Genomic DNA, 9,951 nt, shown 5'->3' with positions numbered 1-9,951 from the left:
CCACAGAGAAACTGTCCACACACACACACACACACACACACACACACACACACACACACCACCCCCGTCGTTCAGTCTGTCAGCAGATCCACCACTTCTCGCCACCTTCCCTCCTACTGCCCTGGTCCACGTTGCCGTCTCTCTCACCCAGCTGGGTTCAGGAGTCTCCTCATTTCTCTTGCCCCCCAGAGTCTATCTGTCCCGTAGCAGCCAGAGGGAGCCCCCCTAAAGCCTAAAGCTTGTCCCTCCTCTGCTCAGAACCCTTCAAGACTCCCCCCTTACTCAGAGTCAAAGCCAAAGGCTTATGGTGGCCCTGAATGAACTGTCCCCATCGCCTCTCATCTCCTCTCATGCTTTACCAGCCTCCGCGTTGTCCCTGACATCCCAAGCACACTCCGGCCCCAGGGCCTTTACGCTGGCTGTTGCCCGTGGCTGGCCTACTGGACCCTGCCTCTCCTATCTGTGTGTCTCCCTCCCTCCCCTTCTTCAAGTTTCTGCTCCAAGGTAACCTTGGAGGATTTGCCCTCTCGGCTCTGTTTCTTCCCTCACTCGAATCCCTTAAGGCCTAATTATTTACTTAAGTACCCTCTTTGTTGCCTCCCCCCCTCACTAGAAGGGATGAGGGCAGAGATTTTCTTCTGTTTTGTTCATTGTGTAGAGGAGGCACTCAATAAATACTTGATAATTGAATGAATGAGTGAGCAAATAGGTGAACTGAGGGCAGTGACAGCACCGAGCATGCAGAGTGGCCGTGAGGACAATCAGACTGTGTGTGTCGGGCCGAGTGTGACCAGCACAGTCACTCCGGGCCCCGACCTTGGGGTTTCCTGCTCTATAAGGAACATGGGGAATTCTTCATAATTTCATCGTTGAATTTGTAAGTGAAGTCTGTTGGGACAATGGAGCCCTTGCACCACAAGCAATCCCACCTTCAACATCCCCGGGGGGCTCCCAGCTCCCCACNAGGGCTGGCCCTTGCCTGGCAGGGGCCTGGGGGCAGGCAGGTTCCATGAGGAGTGTGCAGGGGGGTGGCCCCGCGCACCTGTGAGGGTTTGCACTGACCCCACGTATATCCCCAAGCCCCAGGGAGCATGACCTTAAAGAGCAAATAAAAAGCCACCAGTGACAGGCAGAGAGAGAGAGCGAGAAAGAGCTAGGTAGACAGGAAAAGCTTTTTTTCTGCTTCCTGCACAAGAGGCCCACACTCCGTAGCTGGCCCTGGTACAGGTACAGCTCACCAACACCAAATGCTCTATCCCCAGGATCCCTGGGGGTGGGGGTGGGGTGGCTTTTCAGGACCCCACAGAGGCCTCGCTGGCCTCAGTCGCAGCACCTGTGAGCTGAGACAGGCGCCCTGCAGATCTCCCCGCTAGCTGTGACAGCCGGTATGCTTTGCACACTTAACCTTGGTGGGATGTGGGTGCGGCAGTTGTGGTTCCCGACCCACCGCGGGGATCCTGTTGCTCTGAAGCGTTCCTGGGTCAGGACTCAAGTTCATCCCCCAAACTGTTCAAAGAGAACCTACCTTGAACCCCCAAGGGGTGGGTGACATGGGACCAGGCCTCCATAATGACCTCAGGCCCAGGTGTCAATAGCATATTGATTGGCCTTGGTGAGGGTGTTAGACCTTGATGGTAACCTCAGACCAGCACTTGGTGTGTGTGGGAGTGGGGGAGGGATGCTGCACACCCTGATGGTCACTGAAGTGCTTGGTAGTGGCCTCAGACCCCAGTAATGGCTGCAGACAGGCCCTGGTGACACCTAGGAGGCACCAGGCATCCCAATCCCCCTCCCTCCATTCTGCCTAAGCCCCCACCCCTCCCCAGCCACTAGAATTTGAGCCATTCTGCAAGATCCATTTAATTAGCCAAGCTCATTAACTCCCACAGGCTTCTCCTCCCCACCTAATTAACTGACTTAATTAGGGCTTGCAGGCCGGGCTCCACCCAGGCCCTTCCCGCTCCCACCCTGCCCACCTCCTCCAGGCCCTAGCTCAGTCAGAGCCTCCACCGGACCGGGAATGGATCTGAGTGTGACCCGGGCCCTTCTACTACCCAGACCTCTGCCCTGTGGCCCTCCCCACCCCCCTCACCCTCCCTCCTAACCCCACCTGTTATCCCACGACACAGGACAGGGCCTGTCCCGGGCAGCAGCCCATAGACAGGAATAGATAGGAATCAGAAATCAGGAAATCATGATAGGGAGGTGGATAGGGAGAAAGATGGAAATGAGATAGACTGGAATCTGGTGAGAGGAGGAGGTGAGTGTGGCATGGTTGAGATGGATCAGCTGGGCAGCAGGGTGGTTTGGGGCCTGGACTCTGGAGCCTGCCTGGGTTCGAGTCCCAGGCAGGGTATGAACTTCAATGAACTCCTCACCTTTCTGTGTCTCAGCTATCTAATGACAGCAGATAGACTGTAGGGTTGTCAGAGAGATTTGAAAGAGTTAATATGCGTAAGATGCTGAGGACTTGGCCTGCCACAAATCTGTGCCTGTAAAATAGGCAGGCAGGGATGAACAGAGGTTCCCTGAGGGCTAGGGGGCTGGAGGAAGGGATGGGACGGCCAGTGGGCCCTGTCCCTAGGAGTCAAGGATACTGCCCCCGAGGTGGGCTCTGGAGTGCCAGTAAAGGACTAGTCCTGCTTACTGCCCTGGGGGCTGCCTACCAGGCAGAGTGCTTGGCCTGGCAGAGGCTGAAGGGATAGGAACACAGGGTCTCAGTCCTATGGCCCATGCCTCAGTTTCCCCATCTGGGGGGAAAGCCTAGCCTTGTAGGAGTACCTGACATACCCTAGATGTCTAATGGCTAGAGACTCTTCCCTGAGAAGAGACACAAATGAAAAGCATCGGGGGACAGGCGCTCAGCTGCCCTTCACCTCCCCCAGGACCAGAGCAGAGAAAGTAGGCTGTGCTGGCAGCAGGCAGGTTGCAGGTTAGACATAAAGCAGAATTTCCTGGAGTTGAGGGATATGAGCTCTGGAAGGGGAGACAAAGGAAGAGTGTGTTTGAGTTGCTGAGCAGGCTGGGGGGGGGGGGGGGGTGTAGGGGGGGGGGGGGGGGGGGGGGGGGAGATGGGNTGGAGAGTGATGTGGGTTGAGACCCAACAGTGAGCAGGAAGTGGGGAGAAGGGGCCCGAACACTGAGATGGCCCCCTTTACCTACCCTCTTACGTACGTAGGCCCTGCTCACCACCTTGCAATTCCAGGGCAGCCGTCACTTCCTCCAGAAAGGCCCGATCTTTGTCTCTCCTTTGTAGTCTGGTCTCAGCTAGAATTTGACATTTATTGGTGTGATTAGTACAGTGTCCCCCACTGTCAGTGTACAGTGTCTCCCAATTATCAAGTGTGAACAACTGAATGTGTGCATGCGTGCCTTGTCCAAGAACCCAGTGGTTCCTGAAACTTAAAGGGAAAGGGGCCCCCGTGTGGCAGCCCCGGACCCCATGGCAGCTGCATGGCCAGCTCCTCATGTGGCCTTAGGAACAATTGCCTTTAGGGAGCCCAAGCTGGACTCCACGTGTCCTGGGGAGGCTGAGCTGCCTCTGAGAATTCCCTTTCACAACCTGGATGCTGAGGAAATAGTGAGTATGGGTACAGATGGCAGAATCTTCCACTCCCCACCCCCCCGCATTTGTAAACACTTTAGAAACCCACGTTTACACACAGCATAAAGAACTTGGGGTTGTAAGCAGCAGAGACGCAAGTCCCACCGACGTAAGCACAGAAGGAACTTTAGTGGGTTACGAACCTGAAAAGTCCAGATCTTCAGGTGTGGCAAGATCCAGGGGTTCAAATGACAGCATGAGGATCTTGACCTTTCATCTCTTGGCTCTGCTGTTGTGGCCTCATCCTCTGGTTGAATCTCCCTGGTGGTACTGACTCCAGACCTACCGTCTCCCTATCTTTCAGTTCAGTGGAAGGAGAGTTTGTTCCGATTGGCCTGGCTGGGGGCACAGACCTATCTCAGAAACAATCAGGATGGCCAGGGGGGTGGTATCCACTGATTGGTGGGCTCTGGGTCACAAGCCCACTCCTAGAGCCAAACAGGTGAGCACACCCACCCTGAGAACCCCTAGTGCATAGGGAAGAGTGTGTCAAGGAAAACGGGCCCCCAAGGGAAAATTGAGGTTCTGTTGCTAAAAGATGGAGAAGAGATAAGAGGGTTCGACTCCGCTTGGACAATGTGAGCATCATGCGAGCCCCAGGGCCCTGCAGTAAGTGCTGGCCCATCATAGCTGGCCGTACTGTCAGTTCTCCGCGCATTCTTCCTGGGCCCTTCCCCCACTCTACTTGCCAGTAGCCTCATTACTTTTCCTGTGGGCCTTATCTGATCCAGCCTGCTCTGCTCACATCCACCGCACCGCCTGCCCGCACGGCAGCTCTCACTGATGACTGACAGGAGCTGGGGTATCATACACTGTGTATTCTACGCTGTCTCTGCGAGCCCCCCAGTGAGATTCCCTTCCCGTCGCCCACAGCTCGAACTTGCTTGGCACACTTCGCCACTCCCCTACCTGCGATCACCTGCCAAATAAACTACTTCCTCTCAAATCCCTGTCTCAGGGTCTGTTTCTGGGAAACCCAAACTAGGACATCATTAAATCCAGACCCCTGGGGAGGTGTACCAGACAGCACTTGTCTCCTTCCAGATGCCTGCATTCCTGGGGATGGCTTTGGCAATCCATCGCCGATGAAGGAGCTGGGACTGAACCAGTTCTGAGTAGCCCTGCTTCTGTTCCGAGGAATCCAGAGGATGCTTCTTGCTGTTCTGCAATAAGCATAGGGGTGGGGATGTGAGGACCGATCAGGTCCCCACTGCACAGCTTCCCAGAGAAACAGCCACATCCAGGCCTAAGGAGTGCAGCAGGTGTGAGGGGCAGGGGGCCATCGAGCCAAAGGTACTACCCAGTCCTTTTCTTTCTCAGAGACTGAGAGGTGGGGTCATTTTAGATTGTTGCTGGATCTGGCTTTAGAAGCCACAGAATCACACAGTGAAAAAGCTATTCCTTTTTTTTTTTTTTTCAAGATCCCCTTTTTAAAAAGTGTTTATTTATTTTGAGAAAGAGAGAAAGAGAAAGTGGGGGAGGGGCAGAGAGCGAGGGAGAGAGAGAATCCAAAGCAGGCTCCATGCTGTCAGTGCACAGCCCCGCATAGGGCTCTCATGAACCCTGGGATCATGACCTGAGCCGAAATGAAGAGTCAGACGCCTGGGTGGCTCAGTCGNCGCTGTCTATGTCTCTCAAAATAAATAAGTAAAGTTAAAAATAAAAAGAGTTGGACATTTAATCGACTGAGCCACCCAGGTGCCCCTTCAAGATCCCACTGAAAAAGACTTCCGCTGAATAATTTTTCATTATTTTGAAAAATGAGAAAGAAAATATAGAAAAGTGTAAACCCGTGCATATCTACCCCTGGAATCAATGTTGACATGTTATTATATTTGTGTCGGGTTTTTTTATTTTTATTTATTTTGAGAGGGGAGAGGGGCAGAGAGGGAGAGAATTCCAGGCAGGCCCATGCTGTCAGCACAGAGCCCCATGTGGAGCTCGAACTCACGACCCTGGGATCACAACCTGAGCTGAAATCAAGAGTCAGACGTCCAACCGACTCAGTCACCGAGGCACCCCTGTGTCAGACATTTTTTTAATAAAAAAAAAAAAAGAAAGAATGAAAAACCATGACACAGAAAGATGAATTCCCATCATGTACCCCAACCCCAGTCCCATTTCCTGGATCCCATCTCCAGGAGCCGCCACTCTCATGATTATAGAGATATTTTTCTCATATCTGTTGGCAAGCTTTCAGCTCCAAGGAGCAGAATTCCCTTCAAAGCCGCTCCAAGTACGACTCAGCAGCTCTGCGATATCATAAAGGAGCAGGCTCTTCCCTCTCTGCACTGCCATTGCACTGTGCTTGCCGTCATCAGAGGCACCCCGCTGGCTGCGGTCACACAGCTGTGTTTGGACACGGGAGGTGGGGAGCTCATCGGAACTCTTGCTGGAACACCGTGTTTCTCACTTCAGAATATATGCGCCAGAAAGGTAATGAGAGATTCAAAGATCCATCACCCCCAGCTGCTACACAGCCGGGGCTGCTCTGCTGCCTTCCTTCTGATCCATCTTGGGTTCTGGTGGATTGGTTGGGTTTTCATTATTGGCAGTAGCTTGACCTGTGTCTCCCAGGGGGCCCTGGATGCTCCCGTCCCTGGCTCAGAACACCTTCTGGAACCTTGGCTCAAGATGTCATCCTCTTCGGCTTCTTAAACCTGGTCTGCTCTCTGAACTGCTCAGTCACCAATGTCACCAGGATCTCTGACCATGCTGAGGAGTTGGCCACCGGCAGCAGTGCCCTGTGCAGATGGCCATCAGGGCAGAGGGTTCTTCTTACCATCATAATACAGACCAGCAGGCCAGGAAGCCTTCTCATTGTCATAACTGAGAACGTGAGCAATAGGAGCATCATAGAACATAGACCACACTGGGGAAGTCCCCAAATGCCATCATTTTCCCACAGCTTTGGGACTATAAATATGACCCACACATCATCTTTTTAATTTTTTACTTTTTTTAATGTTTTATTTATTTCTGAGAGAGAGAGAGAGAGAGAGAGAGAATCTGAAACAGGCTCCAGGCTCTGAGCTAGCACAGAGCCCAACGCGGGGCCCGAACCCACAGCCCGCGAGATCATGACCTGAGCCAAAACAAAGTCAGACGCCCAACCAACTGAGCCACCCAGGTGCCCCAATTTTACTTTTTAATATTTATTCATTCAATAAACATTTCTGAGAGAGAGAGAGAGAGAGAGAGCAAGCAGGGGAGGGGCAGAGAGAGAGGGAGACACAGAATCCGAAGCAGGCTCCAGGCTCTGAGCTGTCAGCACAGAACCCGACGTGGGGCTCAAACCCACGAACTGTGAGATCATGACCTGAGCTGAAGTCCAACGCTTAGCCGACTGAGCCACCCAGGTGGCTTTCGGTACAGCTGGTTGAATTACCCAAACTTGTATAGTTTGAAACACAATGTATATATTCTAAAGGACAGGGGCTCTGTTTTGTCTCCTTCCCTGATCCCCACAATGGTAGCAGAGACTTGTGATACATCCGTGAATGCAAGATGCAGTCAAAGGGAAGTCCTGGGGTCCCTGGCCTCACGAGCTTCCACGAATAAGGAGCAGCAAACTGACTGCCTAAGAGTATGAGGACTCCCGAGCATTGAAGAGTGTGGGCCCCAGGCAGAGGAAACCCAGATGGAGATCTCTGCTTCCTGATGTTTCTTCTGGGTTGTTGCGGAAATCATAGCCAGGCTTTATCTTTGTGTGTCCAGATCACAGCCGTCAAGACCCTATCGGGAAGGGCAGCATCACTGTGGATACAAAACATTGAGCTGGCAGGAATGGATTATCCCCAGGTGTCAAGTGAAAGGGACTGCCGCATTATGAATAGCTATTTTAGTTCCTCTCTTCAGATACGTCGTGTTGGCTCAGTCCTCTGAGAAGTAGGCCAAGATGGGGTCAGATGTGCAAGTGATCTTACTAAGGAAAATGCTTGGGCGGGAAAATCAGAAAGGAGCCGGAGGAGACTGGGAGAACCATCGGGCTCAGTAGATCCAAATCTTGCAATGGGGAACGAAGGAAGGAAGGTGGGATAAGAATGCTAAGAAAGTGTCGATGAAGCCAATGGCAAGTCTTCAATCCCTAGTTGCCCATCAGGGAAGCTCTGTGTCTAACGAACTGGATGCTTTAGTACCTTGGTTGGACTCAATCATTGACTGGGATCAGCTAGAGGGGAGCAAAGTGGAGCCTCCTCTGTGAACTGCGGAAAGGCTCCGCTTCTGCTGCCCTCGGCGGTCACCAGCCCCTACGGTCAGAGATCTGGGTGGCGCACTTTCATGGCTGCCACATCCTCCCCCTCCCCACCTCGTGCCACACAGCTCCTCCATGGATGCCTCCAGTCTCTCTAAACGGAAACCATGAGGAGGGTGGTTAGTGATGTGAACTACAGCCCCTCCCCCTTGCTGTACTTGATCTCAGGGCCATAACTGGTACCTGTCCTTTCCCCCTTCACTATCCGTTCTTAGTTATCCACACTCTCAACTCTCACCTTGGCCATTCTTGATGGATCACCAGGTGGTGTGGTGTGACCCAACCCTTCAGTCCTGGAGGGTCTAAAGTCTTGGTTATCATAACCAATGGATCACTCCAATGGTTCACTGGGTTCTACATGTATTTCCCCCTGCTCCCATTTTGTAAAAGCAGCCCTGCCTTCTTCTAGTAACTAATCAGAGCGCTTCTAGTAACTTCTAGTAACAGAGTAGGGTCAATTTTTACTGCCAGAGAAGTGACTCGTTCTTCTTACCTGCAGGTTCCAAACATGTGAGTTCTAAAGTACCTTGGCAGGGGCGCCTGGGTGGCTTAGTCGGTTGAGTGTCCGACTCTCGCTTAGGTCATGATCTCGCAGTTCGTGGGTTCGAGCCCCGCATCGGGCTCTGTGCTGACTGCCAGCTCAGAGCCTGGAGCCTGTTTCAGTCTGTGACTCCCTCTCTCTCTGACCCTCCCCTGCTCACGCTGTCTCTCTCTCTCTCTCTCCTAGAAATAAATAAAACATTTAAAAAATAAAAAAAATAAAGTACCTTGGCAGCAGCCATAGCTTAAATTTTAATGAGACCTTTGATGTATACCCTGGTAAGGGTGTGCCCCCTTTGGGGACCAGGATTTCTCACCCTGCAGAGCTTGGGGGTTTGGGAAAGGGGGTTTGGATACCCACAATCCATCTTAGCAAACATTTTCTAGTTGTACGTGACTGAATTCCCCAGGTGAGGAATCGGGGAAGGCTCTGCAGAAGGCGGCCTTGACAACCCTTAATAACCATGGCCGAGAGCATTTCAAGGCCAGATTCTGCTGCTACCCCTCTCTAAGTCTCAGTTTTCTCGTCTGTAACGAGGGGAAACTGCACTCTAAATTCTATAAGTTCTGGGACTCGGTTTATTAGACACAGGAAGACATTTACTTCCCTCTTTCCCCTCTCTAGTCTCTCGCTTCTGCCTGCCCCATAACCCAAACCCTCCATTAGTTTGGGGCAATAAGGCCTTACTTGGAGAGGAGTAGAACAGAGGGTGAAATTTGCAACTCTGGAACATTAGCAGGACAGGGAAGGGTGAGAGAGGAAAAGCACACATAGAAGAGATCTCTCACAGGATAACCTGCTCAGAGAAGGAAGAAGGGCGGGAAATGTTTCTAAACAAAGGAAACCAAGTGTAAGAAGATACAGAGCTATGAGAAAGCACATATTCTGGAAGCCCTGGCTAAGTTCAAGGCTTAATGGAGAAGAGGGGACCTCAGTAGAGAAAGGAGTAGAGACTTGAAGTCTGCGGGCTTTAAGCACCAGGATAAGGAAGTTAGATTTTTCGCCCTGGAAGTAACAGGGTGTCCTTGGCAATTTTATGCAGAGGAGCAACCCATTCCACCTTGTATTTTACAGAGCTGATGGTCACATAGTACTTGGATTCTAGAACAAAAGAGAAAGAAGCAGGAAGAAGAAAAGCTGGGAACCAAGGCAATATTCTCAGAAGCCGAAGTTGCAAAATGATGGCCCCTGGGCTAGATTTGACCCCAAAGTGGGTTTCATTTGGCTCCTTCAGTATTTCCAAACTTGGGAATTAGTTTCAAATATTGAAGTTGGAAGACACCATATGAATTTCCTGCTTCTCTGGAAAAATCATCCGTACAAGCCCTTGAGGTTCCAGTTTGCCTCATCTCCACCACTTCCTATCACCCGACGCCTGACCCCAGTCACTAATTTATGTGATCCATAGGTACTTGAGTCTGCAATCCCTGGTTCCAAAAAACAGTCCGGGTGGTTGGGAAGAGTATGCTGGGTGGAGAAAACAGCCTGAACAAAGAGAAGAAATATGGAAGGTGTGTTGGGGGCTTTCTCATTAATGAAACCGCGTGGCTG

This window comes from Crocuta crocuta, unplaced genomic scaffold (genome assembly GCF_008692635.1).
Source record: "Crocuta crocuta isolate KB4526 unplaced genomic scaffold, BGI_CrCroc_1.0 scaffold73, whole genome shotgun sequence".
NCBI lineage: Eukaryota > Metazoa > Chordata > Mammalia > Carnivora > Hyaenidae > Crocuta > Crocuta crocuta.
This window is presented reverse-complemented; position numbering follows the sequence as displayed.